General features: G+C 46.8%; 1 protein-coding gene across 4 annotated transcripts in view; it reads left to right on the forward strand.

Annotated features, from left to right (window-relative positions):
• The first annotated feature begins 19462 nt into the window (after nucleotides 1–19462).
• BICRA (BRD4 interacting chromatin remodeling complex associated protein) overlaps nucleotides 19463–21031 on the forward strand; it is a 75860-nt gene continuing 74291 nt past the window's right edge. For 3 of the 4 annotated variants that reach the window (XM_027080007.1, XM_027080014.1, XM_027080013.1), the window contains exon 1: nucleotides 20304–20514. The gene's annotated coding sequence lies outside the window, so the exon portion shown is untranslated. Of the gene's footprint in view, nucleotides 19640–20303; nucleotides 20515–21031 lie in introns of those variants that run through there. The other variant, XM_027080010.1, reaches the window with a different exon arrangement.

The following is a 21031-nucleotide window of genomic DNA, read 5'->3' on the forward strand; positions in this document are numbered from 1 at the left end:
TATATATATATATATATATATATATATATATATATATATATATATATTCTTCTTCAGATTCTTTTCCCTTGTAGGTTATTACAAAATATTGAGTATAGCTCCCTGTGCTATACAGTAGGTCCTTGTTCATTATCTATTTTATATATAGTAGTGTGTATATGTTAATCCCAAACTCCTGATTTATCCCTCTCCTTTCCCCTCTGGTAACCATAAGTTTGTTTTCTATGTCTGTGGGTCTCTTTCTGTTTTGTATATAAGTTCATTTGTATCTTTTTTTGTTTTTTTTTGATTCCACATATAAGCAGTATTGTATATTTGTCTTTCTCTGTCTAGCTTACTTCACTTAGTATGATAATCTCTAGGCTCATCCATGTTTGGATGCGATTAGATCATGGGGGTGGAGCCCTCATGAATGGGATTAGTGCCCTTTTAAAAGAGACCCTAGAGAGCTCCCTCACCCCTTCCACCATGCGATGTTATAGCAAAAAAAAAACCCAGCTGTCTATGAGGAAGCAATATCACCAGACATTGAATCTGCCGGCACCATGATCTTGGACTTTCCAGCCTCTAGAACTATGAGGAATACATGTTTAGTGTTTATAAGCCACCAGTTTATAGTATATTTGCTATAGCAGCCTGAATGGACTAAGACACACCCTTACCAACGTCACAATTGTCATCAGATAAGGTTGGAGAAGTAAAAAGAGACACATAAAATCATAAAGAACAATGATCAAGGTTAGGATTGGCCACTATTAAAAATAACCCTAGGCAAGGCTTTGCTGTACTCTGCCACACCTCCATCATCTTATAAGTGCATTTTCCCTTCAGTATCTTCTAGATGGACACCATCTCTTTTTATCTTTGAGTCTCCTGCAGTCAAACATTTAACAAATATTGAACACCTGCTCTGTGCCAGAATACCGCAGTAAACAAGCAGACAATCTCCCTGGTCTCATGGAATTTCCGTTCTTGTGCAGAAGACAAGCAATAAACAAGGAAAGAGATAACAAGTTAACTCCAAAATGAGATGAGAGCTATGAAAGAAATGAACACGACAGTGTGATAGAAAGGGTCTGGGTGCTTTAGAACCTGGCTATTCAAAGCACGGTACCCAGACCAGCAGCGTCAACAGCTTGTTAGAAATGCAGACGCTCAGGCCCTATCCCAGACCTCCTAAGGCAGGAGGTCTTGCATTTTAGCAAAATTCCCATGGGATTCATGTGTACCTTGAATTTTGAGAAGAACCGCCTTAGACACATGATCCACGAAGACTTCTCGGAGGAGGTGGCATTTGAATTGAGACTTGAAGGTTAAGAGTCAGGTTGTCAAGCAGAGGTCTGGAGCAAGAATTCCAGGCAAAGGGAACTTCAAGTACAAAGGTCATGATACCAAGTAGAGGTCTGAGGAGCTCAAAGAGGACCCGTGTGGCTATGGCAAGCAAGTTGGGGATACTGATGAGGTTAAAGAAGTGGATGAGGGCCAACCAGAGCCTGGTGGGCCCTGGGAAGGCGTTTGGATAGCATGTGAAATCAACAGAATCCATTGAAGGGCTATATGCGAAGAGAGACAATCTGATGGGCATTTACAACCATGTCCCTCTGGGCCTGAGGGACTTCATACTGTGACAACTTAGCTAAACTGGAACCACATTTCTCAGAATTCCCTTCCATATATGGTCTGGGTTAGGCTTGGCCAGAGGAGAAATCCACACAACGTTAAGATTCATTCAGTGATCTTTATCTAATGTTAATCCATATTCAGATTTCCCAATCATCGTCCAAATATCTCCCCTTAATAATATTAATAGGAATAATATTCCAGGTGACGATTAGAGCTGTCCTAAGGTTGATCATACACAATTGCAAAAAAAAAAAATCTGTTAGGGGTGGCAAACAGCATCTTCCAATAGTTTCTCCCCTTGGAGTGACCAAAGTTTACACAACCAGCCCTAAATGGAATGGTGTCATGGGAAATGCACATCTCATGCCTGGAGATTGTGAATGAATTGACAAGCCCGTGACCAGGGCATTGTTTGGTTTGCAAGCTTCCCCAGGTGATCACAGTGTGCAGCCTGGTTTGGGAATCACTGCTGTGGCTGCAGGAAAACCTGCCTGTCTCAGAAGTCAAATCCTCACCGTGCTCTCCCTGGGATGTTGGTGGATAAAGCTGCCCCCGTGGTCCTCTCCGCCTCCCACCACTGCCTGACCTGCAGGCAGACCACCTGCTCTTTTCAACAGGTCATGACAGTGCTTCTGATACTGGGATCAGGAAGGTTATCTGGTCACCGAAACTTTGGAAGGCGTGAGAATGCTTAGGAAGCCCAGGCAGAAAGGGAGAGTCAAGGGGTCGGGGGGTGGAGAGGGTGGGGTGCCCAGATTTGCACTCGGAAAAGTGCAGGCATTTGAGGAGAAGTCAATCGGTGAGGACACTGAAAAAGAAGAACCAGAGAAGTGGAAGGAAAACCATGAAAAATTAAGCCCCGGTGAAGCGAAGGGAAAAGTTGCTCTCCAGAAGGAGTGAGGGGTCCACCCTGGCCACCGGTTTCTCCTCTCCATCCCGCTTTCCTGTCCTCACATTCATCCCTTGAATCATTTCCTTCAAGCATCCTCAAAGCCCATGCCCCTCACAATCTGCAGTAGGCACGTGGCCAAACTCTGCCATCTGCCTCTCCAAGCCAGCTGAACACAGCGAGAGGAAACCACCCAGCCAGCCTGGCATGTTGTACCTGACTCACAGAAATCACAGACCTCAGGGGGGCACAGGGCACTCTCTCTGTGTCTCTGGGGAGCTTGCTTTCGCTCCATCACAATAGGACTGTTTCCTTCCAGGCCTCCCACCCACCTACCCCTGCCATCCACCTGATGGCCATGTCCCATGCTTCTCTGTGCAAACTGAAGCCGTCAGTTGGGAACCCCCTCATTGCCTAGCCCAAGAGCACAAGCCCCCTCATTTTCCCATTGGTTACCAGTCCCCCAACCCTTGGGTTCCATCCTGTTTCTCAAGGACTGAGGTTATTTCCTTTCTTCTTTCTTTTTTACCTTCTTTCCTTCCTTCCGCATTTCCTCTTCTGCCGCTGCTTCTACTTCTCCTCCTTGTAATTCTCCTCCTCCTCCCCGCTTCCTGTACAATCTGGCCCCATATCAGCTGCTGTAATCCTTTCTAAAAGGCAGATGGGGACCCTCCACCTCTTGGTGGGAAGAAGGGTCATAGTACTGCGGACAGATTCAGCTACCACTGTTTTGTCTAAAGGTGTTTAGGTGGTAACTGTTAGCTCCCTCCGTAGTAAAGGAAACTCTTCTCCTTTGCGAACAGCAATCTGAGACGTGATGCTTTGAGACCGTGTGAGCATCCTGCACCCCACCAACCTTTCCCCAGGAATGTTGGCACCTGGTTCTACCCTTCACCCGGAACGTTTCCCAGCAGTTGACCACGTCAGAGATGATAGCAGCCTGAACTCAAGTAGTCGGAATGGAGATGATCAAAGATGATGACTCTGGGTTTAATTGTAATGAAATCAATCCCTCACTGTGTAACTAATGACTAAGTACGCATCTCCTTTGCTCGTTCCGTGAGGATGGGGGCAATGCAGGTCTTGGTCACTGTGTCTCCAGTACCTAAGAGGACCTTCCAGTAACAATAATATAAAAGCACCAGGTAGTGTTCTAGCACTTCACATCCACTCCCTCATTGAGCAAGGAGGGTTGCTGCTATGCCCATTGTACAGATGAGGAAACTAAGGCCGAGAGGAGACTAACTTGCTCAAGGCACAGAGCCAGTAGGTGGCAGAGCTGGGATATGAACCTGGAGACCTCATTCCAGAGTCTGTACTCTTCAATATCATACTCTCTGGCTTCAGAATGAAGCTGCAGGGCTTCCTTGGTGGCACAGTGGTTAAGAATCTGCCTGCTAATGCAGAGGACACGGGTTCGAGCCCTGATCTGGGAAGATCCCACACACTGCGGAGCAACTAAGCCCGTGCGCCACAACTGCGGGGCCTGCTCTCTACAGCCCACGAGCCACAATTACTGAAGACCACATGCTTAGAGACCATGCTCTGCAACAACAGAAGCCACCACAGTGAGAAGCCCGTGCATCACAACGAGGAGTACCCCCTGCTCGCTGCAACTAGAGAAAGCCCGCGCACAGCAACAAAGACCCAACACAGCCAAAAAAATATAAATAAAATAAATAAATTCAAAAAGAAAGAAAGAAAGAAGCTGCAGTGCCACTATGGAAAACAGTATGGAGGTTCCTCAAAAAACTAAAAATAGAATTGCCATATGTTCCTGCAATCTCTTTCCTGGGCATATATTTGGAGAAAACCATAATTGAGAAGATACATGCCCCCCAATGTTCATAGCAGCACTGTTTACAGTAACCAAGACGTGGAAGCAACCTAAATGTCCATCGACAGATGAATGGATAAAGAAGAGGTGGTATCAATACATATACACGATGGAATACTACTCAGCCATAAAAAGAATAGAATGAAATAATGCCATTTGCAGCAACATGGATGGACCTAAAGGTTATCATACCAAACGAAGTCAGACAGAGAAAGGCAAATACCATAAGATATCACTTATATGTGGAATCTAAAATATGACACAAATGAACCTATCAACAAAACAGAAACAGACGCACAGACATAGAGAACAGACTTGTGGTCACCAAGGGGGAGGGGGAGTGGGGGACGGAAGGATTGGGAGTTTGGAATTAGCAGATGCAAACTATTATATATGGGATGGATAAACAACAAGGCCCTACTGTAGAGCACAGGGAGCTATAGTCAATATCCTGTGATAAACCATAAGAGTTTATCAGAAAAGAATGTGAAAAAGAATGTATGTATGACTGAATCACTTTGCTGTACAGCAGAAATTAACACAACATTGTAAATCAACTATACTTCAATTAAAAAAAGAAATCCTTTGAGACTATAATAATAAAGATATTCTCCTTAAACAAAACAAAGCAAATAACAGAAGAAGCTGCAGTAAAAATTTATTGAATGAGTTAACACTGCAGGGTGTGGAGAGGATGGGGAGTGGGGAGTCTGGGAAATGTGTTCCAGGTCATTTCAGCTCCCTCTACTTAAAATCCTTTTAAGGGGGATTTTAGTCTTGTTTGCTGGGTTTTTTTCAATGATGGGAAATGTCCAGCCTTCACAGAATGCGTTTTCTGAGCACGAGAGTCGCACTGGGCCAGTCTGGCAGATGGGTCCCTGCTCTGCCATGCCAGGTCCTTTAGGGCACAAGGCTCCAAGATTCCAAAGTGCAGCTCCTTCCATGAAGAAAAAAATTCAAGTGTGTCCTATGTCTGAAGCCACCCAGGATATTCATTTTCCTAACAGAAAAATCCAGATTCACAGGTACTGTCCCTTCCTTACCAAAGTCGTTGAAGTTTCCCTGTGTGGGGTCCAGAAAAGAAGAAAGGGTGTGACAAAGGCAATTTGGCCAAAGCCATCTTTGCGCAGGTGACGTAGGTGGCTGAGGAACCGTGCTTCTCTCCCTTCCACTAGTACCTCTCACCTTATTTCCTGAGATTCAGCAAGATGATCAACTGCTCTGAAATTAAGACCATTGTTCCTTGATTTCATTGATAATAATAGCTCTCAGCTAACACATGGTCCAAGTTTCAAAGCTGTTATTCTTTGGCCGTGCCATTCTCTCTTTCTTGAAATGTTAATTCAGCATCCCTGGAAGGGGCATATTTTGTATTATTAGCAGCAAGCTATGAGCTGAATATAGGAATAAGAGTTTCAAGAGGAAGTTGTTGAGGGAAAGGTGAGAGATAATTTTGGATTTCTTTTGTCATTCAATAAATACTAAAATACTGGGTATTGGGGATGCCCACACGTTTATCCTAGCGCTTAGCCTCTCCTTTGTATCAGTTAGCTACAGCTGTGTAAGAAACCATCTTGAAATTTAGTAGCTTAAAACAACAACTTTTTCTTTTTTTCTCACGTGTATTTGGGTCGTCTAGACAGTTCTGCTAATCTGGGCCAGGCTTGGCTGACCTTGGCTGGTTTCACTCGTGAATCTGCCATCATCCTCTGGCAGGTTAACTAGAGGCTGGCTGGTTTCGAATTACTTCAGCTGGGATGCCTCAATTCTTCTTTACCTCTTCCTCACATCCCTCCAGCAAGCTAGCCCAGGCAGGTTCTCATGGCAAAGGTGGAGAAGAAGAGAGAGAAGTGAAATACTCCGAGCCTCTTAAGGCTTAGCCTTGGAACTTGTACACTCCTGCTGTATTCTACTGGCTAAAACAAGTTGTAAATGTCAGTTCAGGGGATGGGAAAAGAGACTCCATGTCTCTTTTTAAAAATTTTTTGAAAATATTTATTTATTTATTTTGGCCCTGCTGGGTCTTAATTGCAGCATGCAGCATCTTTAGTTGTGGCATGCATTTGGGATCTAGTTCCCCCATCAGGGATCGGACCCGGGCCCCCCGCATTGGGAGCTCGAAGTCCTACCCACTGGACCTCAAGGGAAGTCCCAAGAGACTCCATGTCTTGATGGGAGGAGCTGTGAAATCACACCTCAAAGCGCCGGATAAAGGGGTGGAGAAGGGCAGCCTCGAGGCAGGGAAGAGAGGTCTTTCTTATTTCTGCTTCTCCCATGAGCCAGCGAAAGTCTGATTCCCATTGTCCACAGTTGCACAGTCCTGTGTTCTGACTTTAACCTTCACTTCTTTCTGTGAGTCCCTTAGGTCTCTTTTGGGGCAGCTCTATCCCATTCCTTACTCTCCAAGCCCCCAACCCCACCTCCACCCATCATTGGAGGCTGATGTGTCCCCCTCTTACTTCAGGATAAGGCTGATTCCAGCTTCCCTGGCTTTTGTTTATTTCTTCCATCTCCTGTGAGGAAGGGTTTGTTCTCGAATGCTCATGAGGGAAGGGTTCAACCTGGACTCCTCCCACTTTCTCAGATCCACCCCCCGCCCCTGGCCCCGAGTTAGTCACCCTTCTACCTCCCTCTGGGTCAGTCGTCTTGTTTCCATCCCCACATTTCCACCCCGGTCCAGGCCCCACCATTATTTCTTGCCCTAGACTAACAACAACCATACACACAGGCATGGTGGAGGATGGTGTCTGGTTTTTAATCCTGGTTCTGCTGTTGATCAGCTGGGTGACCTCAGGGAACTGACTGTGCCTCTCTGTGCTTCAGTTTCCTCCTGCTGTAGACTGAATGTATATTTCCCCCCAGCCCTCAAACTCTATATGTTGAAACCTAATCCCCAGTGTGATGGTATTTGTAGATGGGGCCTTTAAGAGGTGATTAGGTCATGAGGGTGGCGTTCTCATGTATGAGATTAGTTCCCTTAGAAAAGAGACCCCAGAGAGCTCCCTCACCCTTTCTGCCATGCAAGGACGTGCAAGAAGATGGCTGTCTGTGAACCAGGAAGCACCTTGATCTTGGACTTCCCAGCCTCTAGAACAGTAAGAAATAAATTTCTGTTGTTTATATAGTGATGATAATAGTATCTGCTTATAAGGTTGTTTGCTGTAAGGATCCGAAAAGCAACCTCATCTGAAGATCTGAAGCACTTGGGACTGTTCTGGTCCTGGAAATTGACAGGGATAAATGGCGATGATAGGATGGGCTTGGGGGGATTGATTCCATCCGATGTGCTAGGTCTGTGCTCAGTATGTCACTGGTGCTCCCAGTGAGCCTAGGGGTTAGTTCCATTTTCCCGATGAGACAACTGAGACTCAGAGAGCCTCAAGGTCACGGTTGCCCAAGGTCACGGTTACTGAATAATTGGGCCACGATTGGAACTGAGATCCATCTGATTCCTAAGTTTCTCTTTCTGACTGTGAGCACCGGCTTCTCCCTTGTCTCCCCGCTTCCCCTCTGACCCCCCAGTCTCTGCTCCTCAGTCAGCCAAAGGGAGGCAAGGAAGGGGTAAAGCTAATCAAGTCTGCTGAAGATTTTTCAGCAACATGAATCAGTCCAATGCATGATCCAAGACTGGATCCTGTACTGGCGAAAACATGGCTCTAAAGGACATTACTGAAGGGAAGTGAGAGATTTGAAGTTGTGGATTAAACAACAGTATTACTGTATCAGCGTTACATTTCCTGATTTTGATAACTGTCCTGGGGTTTTTGAAGAGAATGTCTTTGTTCTGTAGCTCCATGCTGAAGTATTTATAGGGATCAAGGGACAGGATGTCTGCCGCTGCCTCTCAAATGTTCAGAAAAGAGTGAGATAAAACACATGTGGTTAAATATTATTGGCTGATGAACCTAGGAGAATGGAGTTCTTTTTACTCTTCTTGTTTGAGAAGAGTAAACTGTGAAAGAGTTTTCTGTAGTTTGATCTTATTTCGGGTGAAAAACGAATCAGCAAAAACACACTCTTCGTTCTGCTCCTCAGTAGGTGTCATGAGAAAGGAAAATCTATGTCCACACAGACACTTGTACACGAAGGTTCAAAGCAGCATTATTCACAGCAACCAAAAAGCAGAAACAACCCAAGTGTCTATCAACTCATGAATGGATAAACCCAATGTGGTGTATCCCAACAGTAGAAATATTTTTTTATGGAAGTATAGTCGATATACAATGTTGTGTCAGTTCCAGGTGCACAGCAAAGTGATTCAGTTATCTATCTATCTATCTATCTATATCCTTTTCCATCATAGGTTATTACCTATGAATATAGGTAATTGAATATAGTTCCCTGTGCTATACAGTAGGACCTTGTTGTTTATCTATTTTATGTTTAAAAATTTTTTTATTGCAGTATAGTTGATTTACAATATTATGTTACTTTCTGCTGGACAGCAAAGTGAATCAGTTATACATATACATATATCCACTCTTTTTAAGATTCTTTTCCCATATAGGTCATTACAGAGTACTGAGTAGAGTTCCCTGTGCTATACAGTAGGCCTTTATTGGTTACCTATTTTATATATAGTAGTGTGTATATATCAGTCCCAATCTCCCAATTTATCCCTCTCCCCCCTTGTAACCATAAGATTGTTTTCTACATCTGCGACCCTATTTGTGTTTTGTGAATAAGTTCATTCATACCAGTTTTTTAGATTCCACATATAAGTGATAGCATATGATATTTGTCTTTCTGTTTCTGACTTACTTCACTCAGTATGACAATCTCTAGGTCCACCCATGTTGCTGCAAATGACATTATTTCATTCTTTTTTATGGCTGAGTAATATTCCATTGTATATATGTACCACATCTTCTTTATTCATTCCTCTGTCAATGGACATTTAGGTTGCTTCCATGTCCTGGCTATTGTAAACAGTGCTGCAATGAACATTGGGGTGTATGTATCTTTTCGAATTACAGTTTTCTCTGGACATATGCCCAGGAGTGGGATTGCTGGATCATATGGTAGCTCTATTTTTAGTTTTTTATGGAACTGCCATACTGTTCTCCATAGTGGTTGTACCAATTTACATTTCCACCAAGAGTGTAGAAGGATTCCCTTTTCTCCACACCCTCTCCAACATTTATTATTTGTGGACTTTTTAATGTCAGCCATTCTGACCAGTGTGAAGTGATACCTCATTGTAGTTGTTTTTTTCTTTTTTTGGCTGCACCATGTGAGATCTTAGTTCCCCAACCAGGGATCGAAACTACGCCCCCTGCATTGGAAGTGTGGAGTCTTAACCACTGGACTGCCAGGAAAGTCCCCTACCTCACTGTAGTTATGATTTGTATTTCGCTAATAATGAGCAATGTTGAGCATCATTTCATGTGCCTATTGGCCATATGTATATCTTCTTTGGAGAAATGTCTATTTAGGCCTTCTGTCCATTTTTTGATTGGGTTGTTTGTTTTTTTTTTGTTATCAAGTTGTATGAGCTATTTGTATATTTTGGAAATTAAGTTCTTGTCAGTTGCATCATTTACAAATATTTTCTCCCAATCCATAGGTTGTCTTTTTGTTTTGTTTATGGTTTCCTTTGCTGTGCAAAAGCTCATAAGTTTGATTAGGTTCCATTTGTTTATTTTTGCTTTTATTTCTATTGCCTTGGGAGACCCAACAGTGGAGTATTATTCAGCCATAAAAAGGAATGAAGTTCTGATTCATGCTACAGCATGGGTGAACTCTGAAAACATTATGCTGGGGATTCCCTGGCAGTCCAATAGTTAGGACTCTGCGGTCTCACTGCCAAGGGCCTGGGATCAATCCCTGGTTGGGGAACTAAGATCCCACAAGCCATGAGGGGTGACCAAAAAGAAAGCATTATGCTAAGTGAAAGAAGCCAGACACAGAGGCCATATATCGTAGGTTTCCATTTATATGAAATGTCCGGAATAGACAAATCCATAGAGATAGGGTCGGTGGGAAGGGGGAAATAGGAAGGACTGCTAATGGTACAGGGCTTCTTGTTGGGGTAATGAAAATGTTCTGGAACTAGATAGTGGTGATGGTTGCACAGCCTTGTGAATATACAATAAACCGTGGAATGGTCCACTTTACACGAGTAAGTTTTATGGTCTGTGGATTGCATAGCAATTAAAAGTAATCACGACAGTGACAACAAAGCCTTCAATGACTGTGTATGGCTTTTGGGATCAAACCCCAAATCCCTGGTGTAAGGTCACCCAGTCCCTGAGCCTCTCTCAGCCAAGCTCTCAAGACTCCAGCAGCCCAACCTGCCTTCCCTCCCTGCCGCTGCCACCTCTGGGGCTTTGCACCTGCCCTTCCCCTCCACGCTTGTCTGACTAACTCGATTTATCTTGCAAGTTTTAGCTTACAATTGACTTCCTTCAGGAAGGTGTCCCTTAATCCCCAGAGTCTGAGTCACCGGGTTCCCAAAGTAGCATTTGGGATGATTTCCAGGTGACGTTTTAATTGTTATGCATTTATTTTAAAGCGCGTTGGGGAAAAAAGGAACTGGCCCTTCACACCTGTGATTTCATGACTATTGTCCCTTGGGATCAGCCTAAGGTAGCCCCAGGGGGACCCATCAAAGGAAGAAAAAAAGTTGGTTGAAAGAACAAATTTTATTTTATTTTATTGAAGTATAGTTGATTTACAATGTTGTGTTGATTTCTACTGTACAGCGAAGTGATTTGGTGATACATATATATTTTTTCATATTCTTTTCCATTATGGTTTATCACAGGATACTGAATATAGTTCCCTGTGCTATACAGGAGGACCTTGTTGTTTATGAGAGAACACATTTTCAAGGTACAGACAATAGAGGCAGTACTCGGCAAGAGTTGTGAAATAGACTTTTAGGAATACTAGAAGTGGAGAAACCCCGGGGGGCTGAGTTAACTCCACCTGACCTCCCATAGCAGCCGTCAGGCTAATATCTGTCACACTGCGAAATGATTTGTTTTATGTCTGTCTCCCGCACTAGGGTGTGAGTCCCATGAAGGCAGGGCTGGGCCTGGCTCTTCCCCACTGTGTCCCCAGCACTGCCCATGCAGGGCGGGGCACGGAGCAGGTGCTCAGAGAGGGTGTGCTGAATAAACTGAGGCCAAGCTGTTCTGGACTGTGGACTACCCCCAAGGGCACTAGGGAGCCTTAGGAGGGCTTCAATCAGGGGAGTGTCAAGGTTGATCTGTGCTTTAGAAATTCCAGGCTCCCTTTCTACTTTGGACCCGGAAAATCCACATTCCTCCCCGTCTGACCTTTCCTATCAGACTCCTCTTTACCCTTCTCCTCCTCCAGGAAGCCTTCCTGAACTGCAGGCTGGGTCAGGTGCCTGCTCTGGGCTTCCACAACCCCCCACTGCCCCCATCCCAGCCCTGTCTACCCTGGGGGTGGGTCTGTATCCTCCAGAGACTTGTGAGATCTCCACAAGTTCTGCCCTAGGCTCTCAGGAACCACTCCAGAGCAGATGCGTTGACTGGACCTCTCTCCACTGCCATCTCCCTAGATCTCGCTCCATTCTTTTCCTCCACCGGCCCCTCCCTAGCTGTTTTTGGATCCTCTCCTCATATACACTGCCATGTGTATTATTTTTAAAATCGTGTGCTTAACACCACTGCTTTCTCACCATTTAAAATTAAAAAACAATTTTTGTGTCATGAAATTGACTGTTGTCACCATTTAAAATGTACAATTCAGTGGCATTAAGTACATTCACAGTGTTGTACCACCATCACCACTATCTAATTCTCGAAATTTCCCATCACCCCCAAAGGAAACCCTATGCCCATATAGCAGTCACTAGCCATTCCCCCCTCCCCCCAGGCCCTGGCCACCTCTGCTTTCTGTCTCTGTGGATTTGCCTCTTCTGAACAGTTCGTATAATGGACTCGCCCAATATGTCGCCTTTTGGGTCTAGCTTCTTACACTTAGCATCATGTTTTCAAGGTTCCATGTCATAGCATGGATCCGTTCCTTTTTGTGGCTGAATAATATTCCACTGTGTGGATAGACCACATTTGGTTGATTCATTCATCTGCTGGTGGACATTTGGGCTGTTTCCACCCTCTGGCTATTGTGAATAATGCTGCTGGGAACATTCATGTACACGTTATTGTTTGAACACCTGTTTTCAACTATTCTGGGTATACACATAGGTGTGGCCATGTAGTAATTCCAGGTGCAACTTATGGAGGAAACAGCGAACTGTTGTCCATATTGGTGGCCCCTTTACCCACCAGCAGTGTGTGAGGATTCTGATTTCCCCACATCCTTCCTAACACTTGGTATTGTCCCTTTTTTGGATTATGGCCATTTTAGCAAGGGCGAAGTGGCCTCTCATGGTTTTGACTTGCATTTCGCTAATGACTAATAACCTTGAACATCTTTTTATGTGCTTCTTGGTCATTTTCTCACTACCTTTTGCAAACTGACCTCAGCTCCTACCACCTTGCTAAAGCCATTTTCCCCATATTCACCAGTCCACTGGCTTCCCTTTTTAAAAATTTTTTTAAAAATTTATTTTATTGAAGAATAGTTGATTTACAACGTTGTATTAATTTCTGCTGTACAGCAAAGTGATAAAGTGATTCAGTTTTATATATATATATATATATATATATATATATATATATATATACACTCTTTTTCATATTTGTTTCCATTATGGTTTATTACAGAATATTGAATATAGTTCCTTCGGCTATACAGTAGGACCTTGTTGTTTATCCACTGGTTTATCTTAATTCCCATTTCTTCCTGTCTCTCAGCAACTCTGGACGCCTTCCTCTCTCTCCCACCATGACCTACCCATTCTTGGTCTTCCTCTTCTTTTTCTGGAGAGAGATGTGGGACCTTGGGCCAGTTATTTAACTTCTCTGTGCCTCGGTTTTTTCATCTGTGAAATGAGACCGCTAACTATTTCGACTTCTTGGTTGTTGTAACAATTCAATGAGCTTAGAACTGTGCCTGAAGATTACACAGTAATGATCAGGGAAGTATTTAATGGTGAGAGGAGTCGGAGGGCTGAGGGCAGAACATTTCCTCGTGAAAGGTACTTAAAAAATTTAAAAAGCTGGAGGGTGAAAAAATAAAATAAGATTTAAAAGCTTGCCCTGATACAGAATTTTAGGAAAAACCATCAGAAATTATTTTATTTAAAAAAAAAAAACCCCACAAGAATATTACTCAGCCATAAAAAAGAATGAAATAATGCCATTTGCAGCAACATGGATGGACCTGGAGATTATCATACTAAGTGAAGTAAGTCAGACAAAGACGAATATCATATGATATCGCTTATATGTGGAATCTAAAAAGAAAAAAAGAAATACAAATGAACTTATTTACAAAACAGAAAGAGATTGACGGACATAGAAAACAAACTTATGGTTACCAAAGGAGAAAGGGGAGGAGGGTAGGGATAAATTAGGAGTCTGGGATTAACATATACACCTACTATATATAAAATAGATAACCAACAAGGACCTACTGTATAGCACAGGGAACTATACTCAATATTTTGTAATAACCTACAAGGGAAAAGAATCTGAAAAAGAATATATATATATATAATATATATATATGGACTGAATCACTTTGCTGTACACCTGAAACTAACATGACATTGCAAATCAACTATACTTCAATTTAAAAAAGTAAAAAAAAAAAAAACCCACAAAACTCCTCTACGACAGAAAGCATACAAAATAGTTCACCTTCATTAAGAATCTGCATTAAGAAATAGAGACACAGATGTAGAGAACAAACGTATGGACACCGAGTGGGGAAAGAGGCTCGGGGCGGGGGCGGTTATGAATTGGGAGATTGGGATTGACATATATACACTAATATGTATAAAATAGATAACTAATAAGAACCTGCTGTATAAAAAAAAAATAAAATTCAAAGATTGAAAACAAAATCTGCATTAAGCTTCTTATAGCTTCTAAAACAATGCATCAAAAGAAAAAAACGTTTTTAGGGGCAAGTGTAATATGGTGGTTAAATGTATGAACTTTGGAGAAGGGCTGCCTGAGTCCGAATCCCTGTGACGCCTGATGTGGGCAATTGTATAACTCTCTGTGACTCAGTTTCCACATGCGTAAAACGGGATGCTGTTAGAACCTGCTGGGATCTTTAGGGGCATTCACCGAGTTTATCTATGTACCTGAGCCGGCAGCGCCAGCTCTGGTAGGCGTTAACTTAGAACTACATCATGTCGTAGCCGGTCAAGTTTTCACTCCAGGCCTGGGTGACTTTCCCAGCCATCTAAACAATGTTTCATAAACCCTGTAGCGAACTTATACAGAGGAAGTCTTGACAAGTAAGATCCATAACAGGTCAAATCTCAGCTGCAGGAAGTCGTTCTCATTCTCTGCTCCAGATCTCCCGGAACAGAGAGTAATAATAAAAGTCAAAACCCGGACAACTCTCCCTTCTGCAGGTCAATTCCGCCAGCGTCGTTTTCCGGAGGAGGCAGGCTTCCCTTCTTAAAGGGGCCTCTCCTAGTTTTGACTTTCTCTTCTCTCTCCTAAGAGGGCCTGGCTGGTTTCTCCTTCTCATCCCCCACTCAGCATCTCTCAGGAAGCGGCCCCTCCCTCTCCGTTGGGATGTTAAATCCTGCAGTGATTACTATTAAATAAAGCCACTCTTCATTGAATCTGGATTTCTGTTGGTCCTGAGTACATGAAGCAGCTCAATTCCCCAAATACCACTGTGGGTTGTAGGGGTCGCAGGTCGGGGGTCCATGGCCTCTATAGCCAAGTCAAGAAGTTTCCTAGGGGCCATTGCTTCGAGGTACGTGGATGAAAAGGGAGAGTTCTCAGAACTTAATATTTGTTTACAAGTTTCTAACTTTACAAAGGTCCAAATAGATCTACCCTCCACGCACCCCGGTCTCCCTCCCCACAGACGCTGCAGTTACCAGTTTCTGCTTTCGAAGATATTCTGTGCATTTAACAAGCAGAAGCTTATATTTTCTCACCTCCCCCTTAAATTATTATACACTCTTCTTCCTTCATTGCCTTTTCCCCTTAACTGAATTCATAGCTTATTCCGCGTCGGTTCATGTATTACTTCCTCATTTTACGGTTATTTCATGTCCCCTTGTGGGCCAGACCACAGCTTATTTAATGAGTCCCCTATCCATGGACAGCTAGGTTGTTTGCGGGTTTGTTTATCCTTACTACTTTTTATGAAAACAAAAACAATGTTCCCTACTCCCTTGGTTAGCATTTATCAAGAAACCTGCAGAAGCCTCAACCTGCCCGTCCCCGCTGCCAGCCTCCACTTAGAGTATCCCCATCTCCAGGGTTCCAGCGCTTTGGCGGCTCGTCTTATGTGGGTTGCCTAGCTGAAGCTGTCAGGCGCAGGCCGGGGCCCTCTGGCGCCCCGCCCCGCGGCCGGCCCGCAGTCGGGCCGATTCAAATCCAGCCAATGGCAGCGTGTAAACAAACCCAGGCCCCGCCCCACGATGAATAATTCCCCGGGCCGGCGCGAAGCCTATTTAACTAGGCGGGGGATGGGGGCGGGACGGAGATGCGGCCCCGCCCCCCACCTTGGGCCAATGGGCGGCTAGACCCCGCCCCCCGCACTTGCCGCTCTGAGGACCCAAGGTCGGGGTGGGCTTGTAGCTGCCTGATTTGCCGCCGCTCGCGGTCTTGGCGCTCCAGGCGAGCTAGCGTAGCTGCGTGCTGGGGTAGCACTGTCCCGCTGTACGAGCCATATTTAAAGGGCGCGGTCAGAGGGCGCAGGTCGCTCCGGAGTCAGTTCCCTCCTAGTCCTCCTATTTTTCCCCTCCTGGCGGCTAGAATTCGGATCCTGGAGAGGTCTTTGATGAAAACTTTCCCCTGAAGTCGGATTGAACGAGAAGTGGAGGGACCGCAGGGGTGTTTTGGGCAAGGTTTTTTCTTGCTTTGTTCCTTCTTGTTATTGAAGTGTTACATGCCTCCAGAAAAGTGCACGGATCCTAAGCGTGCTGCTCAACTGAAAACGAAAAACACCCTTGGAAACATCTTGCCAGATCAAGAAACAGAACTTGGGTTGGCCAAGTTTTAGACTTTGCAGTTGCGGGTGCGAGGGAGGAGCCGCGATGGCCGTTCCTTTGACTTTCAGAGGCACAAACAACTTGTTTTAAAAAAAAAGAAAGAAAGAAAGAAAGAAGGAAAAAGGAAAACCACGCCTCTGTAGAGAAACGGGAATCAGGCCAGACTCTGGTCAGGCTCCCTCAGGGTAGGAACTGGGCTGTTGGACGGGTAGGAGGTGTAGGACTCAGAGATAAAGGGCATTAGGATCTGGTTGGGAGAGCTGAGGGTGGGGTGGGGAAGGACTAGAAATTTGAGGGGACTAGAAATTTGACGGGATAGAAAATGCGCTTGTACTGGGGGTGGGAGAGGGGAGGTTTCTGGGCTGGAGGGTTGGGAGGACCAGGGGGACTTGGAGCCGGTGGGCTAAAAGTGGAACAAGGCATCACAGCCCCTGGGAGAGGGCAGGTTAATTCTCCAGTGTCCTGGACTTTCCACAGCAAATGGGTTTCCTGCTGTTCCTTTTCAGCTGCACGGTTATAATTAAAACAGTCCATGAAACGTTGAGATGAGGGGCCCAGAAATCCAAGCTCATTCAGCAAATATTTGTGAGGTGTCTGTCTCCTGCCCAGACCTATGTTAGGAGAGAGGAAATATCATGACCTATATGGGATTAAGTTCCATATTGGCAGGCAAGGACCCTGTGTCCAGAGCCCAGCTGAGCACAGAGGTGTAGCGTATTTGGTAGATGAGAAAAGGTGGGTGCATCTTCTCCCGTCCTAATTTCTCACATCTGGATGCTGCTCTGTCCCTGTCCCATAAGAGCTTCTATGTGCCTCGTCCCATTTCATCCTTTCCATAGCCTTCATAACGTCTGGACTCTGGGGACAAACAGAGCTGGGTTTGACTGCCCGGCTGTGTGACATTGATCCGGTTTCTTACCCTCTCTGAACTGGTTTCTCCACACAAAAAAGTTAGAATTGAGGTTTAAATGAGAGTCAGGGCCTGGCCCAGGGGGTTGGTATTAACAGTTGTCAGAGTGTTTATCAAAGTGAGGAGTTAGTTAGGATTACCAGCTTAATGATGTGTTTGGGGGAGATAAACAGATGTCTGCGATGCATCAAAAACTGAGATGGATTTGATGGATGGATAGATGCACAGATGTGTGATTAAGCTAGTAGAGTAGGATGCTGATGGTTGAATCTAGGTGGTGGGTATTTATCCTATTTCTTCCACTTTTCCATATTTGAAAATGTTCAGAATAAAATGTTGGGGGGCGATGGATTTTGGTGTGTGACTATACAGTCCCATTTTACAGATGAGAAAATGGAGGAGCTGGAGAAGTGACTTGCCCCAGGTTCATCTGGTGACTCAAAACAGAACATCTGGGATTAGTCCCTCCCCTGGCTGGGTATCCCTGGGGCAAGTTGCTGAACCTATCTGGGTCTCACTGCCAACCCGATTCTGAACCTGGAACTTACAACTTGCATCTGATTTTCAAAGGGCAGGGGTGTGTCACCCCCTAAAGAATAGCAGGTCTCTTCCCATTTGGGTGCATATAGACCCCTCCTCTGACCTTGGACATTTGACCTCCCAGGGCTTTGCCAGCGATGGCTAGACTGGGGGCTTCTTTCACACCCATGCCCATTCCAGGCCGCCTGGCCTCAAGACCATCTTCCTAAGAGGTCAGGTATGCCTGTGGAAGGGGGGGTATTATCTCATTGCTCAGCAGATCTTTCTTGAGCACTTATTAAGTGCCAGGCACTGTTCTGGGGTGTGTGTTGGGGGAGTGGTAGATACCATAATGCACCTAAGAAGCCTGGAACCTGCTACAGAGGGCAGGGGAAACTGAGGCTAAGTGACTTATTTGCTTACTTGCTCATTGTCTGTGTCCCCCTAATAGACTGTGAGCTGCAGAATGGGGCTAGGGGGTAGCGATGGGGCAGGAACCAGGGTGTTCTTGGTCACTGCTATATTCCTGGCACACACTAGATACCCATAAACAATACTTCCTGTATGAATGAATAAACTTGGACAGTCACCCCCCGCAATGCTTCAGGTCTGCTACCTTTGAACCCCAGTCAGTTCCCTAGTTCCGAGCCCCCCAGGGTTGGCAGCTATAACAAGAGACACCAGTGCCACCCAGCTCAGATCAGGTCCCACTTCCCGGTTGTGTGACCTTGGGCAAAACGCTTCCCCTCTCTGAGCCAATTTAGTTTTCTACACTGCAAGGTGGGAATAACTAAAGGTCTCTAGATGGGAGTTCCTGGAGATCTCTTCTTGGTGAAGACTGGAAAAATGGCACCCAGGTAAATGAATACTCAAGGTGTAGCCCAGTGGCTCAATCTTAGCAAATGGAAGGGCAACCTGCACAAAAATAATGTCCTCTTATGTTGCCGTTCCTGGAAAGGTCACATACCTCAGTGGGCCATGGATTACTATAACTATATGAGTTATAGACTGACCACTGTCTCATGTTTGCGGCAACACGTGTTCACTTCTGGAATTGATAAAGTTTCCTTTTACTATAATAGTAAATAATAACAGCACTTATCTGGCACTTCCTGTCAGATGCTGCTCCCCATGAGAACATTTTCTCCTAATGACCTTATGAAATGAGGCCTATTAATTATTTCCTCTTGGAAATGGAGGCACGGAGAGGTGAAGTAATTTGTCCAAGGTCACACAGCAAAGGAAGCGGCAGGATGTGAAGCACAGGCTCGCTGGTTTGAGTCAGCGCGCTTAACCTCCGTGGTGTCTTAAATAATACGCGTAGTGCCACCAAGATGCCAGGATCAATTCTAAAGCTTAAAACACATAGGTCTCAATCACTCATTTATTCAACACACATTTATTGAACTGCTTCGGTATACACATGGCTTTTCCAGGGCATCGGGGAAACAGAAGGTAAGAAGAGACCAGAATATAAGTCCCGTTGGCCTGTGCGCCCCGGCAGGGTAGCTCCGAGCTGTCTGGGTGCTCGATGGGCCCCGAGCAAGGCGCAGGGCACACAGCAGGCGCTCAGCAAGCGTTCCCTGAACGAACGCGCGAACCGAAGTGTCACGCCCGCAAGGCGTACACGGCCCCGCGGGGCGGAAACATACCCAACACCACCGAGGCGTCCCGGGGCTTCTGGGAGTCCCGTCTGCGCGGCCCGAGAGGCCTCGAGGAGGCCCTAAGACAGGTCGGACCCACGTCCCCGGCGCCCTCCCCGGGGCGTAGCAGCTCAAAAGACCGATTGAGGTGAGTGAGCGAGCCGCGTTCGGGGTCCCGGCCAGTAGCCCCAAAGCACCCCCCGCCCCCGCACCTTCCACCCTTTTGGCTCCGACTCCCGGCTCCTTCGCGATTCCACCTGCGGAGCCTCCCCCTCTCCTCCAGCCGCGACTCCCGCTACCTTTTCGAACCTTCGGCGCTCCCCCTGGTCGCGTCCTCCCGCCCGGCGACCATCCCCCGCGTCGGGGCGCGCCCAGGGCGCACCGCGCCCGCTCCTCAGACGGGCTGGGCGCCCGGGATACGGGAGGGCGAATCCCTTTAGCCTTTTCCCCTAATCCGGAGCATTGCTCGATGCAGTCGGCGGACTCCACCGTAGCCTGGGAAGGCGCGCCCCTGAACCCCCGGGACTAGGGCTGGGGAAGGGGCGGCGCCGGTGCGGAGGTCACCCTCCCGGGGCGTTCGCAGCCTCCCATTCGTTCGCGGGCCCGCAGCTCGGCGCCCAGAGCCGAAGCTGGTTTGCTGAGTCGCGGGGCGGGGCCTCCCTCAAGCCCGTCCCTCGGCGAGGGCGGAGGGAGGAGGAGGAGGAGGAGGAGGAGGAAAGGGGGGGGCGGAACACAAAACCTGCAAGGTTTTTTTTTCTTTTGCATGTAATTAAAAAATAATTTTTTTTTTTTTTTTTTTTTTTGCAAACCCGAGGGGTCCCGCCCGGAGCGGGCGCGGGTCCGGGGTGCCCGGGCCGCGGCGCGGGGCGGCGGCAGGGGCCTGGCGGAGGCTGCCGGGCGGCCGCCATGCGATCAGGCAGTGCGCTGACCGGCCCGGCCGGTCGGCCCCTTCTGGGTCCTCCCTTTGCAGCCCGTGCGGGGCCGTCTCGGAGACCCCGCGCCGACGGCTGCTCAAACATCAGGGTGAGTTTCTCACAATGTAGCAATTTCTCTTTAAATCTCTTAACTCTCTCTACCTGCGAGTCGGGGCTGTGACAGGGCGCAAAAGCGAGGGGGGAGTGGGGGTTGGCGGCGAGGATGTGTGTGGGGGGAGCCGGAGCCGGGGCCGAACCCACCCCCCCGACACTCACACACTTAGCCCCCCAACCGGGGCGCATCGCCCGCTGCCTCTTTTTCTGTTCGGCGCCCACCACCCCCGGCAGCCCCCCCTCACCCCCCGCGTCTCTCCATCACCGCCGCCCCGATTCTGCGGGGACCCCCCCTCCACCCACCCTGGGCTCCCCTGCCCAAACCCGGCGCCCGGTGCCTCCCCGGCCCTCCCGCCGGCTGCCGGGGATACAATGGAGCGGCGGAAAAACGAGACCTAACGTTCCACGGGGGGAGGGGTGGGGAGACCCCCTCCCCCGGCCCGGGGGCCCCCCTCCCCTCACCCTGCTCCCTGCCTTTTGGGGAAGAAGAGGGCAATGGGGGCAGCGGATGG

Source organism: Aethalodelphis obliquidens, unplaced genomic scaffold (genome assembly GCF_003676395.1).
Source record: "Aethalodelphis obliquidens isolate GAN/ISIS:26980383/991018 unplaced genomic scaffold, ASM367639v1 scaffold43, whole genome shotgun sequence".
In the NCBI taxonomy this organism is placed as follows: domain Eukaryota; kingdom Metazoa; phylum Chordata; class Mammalia; order Artiodactyla; family Delphinidae; genus Aethalodelphis; species Aethalodelphis obliquidens.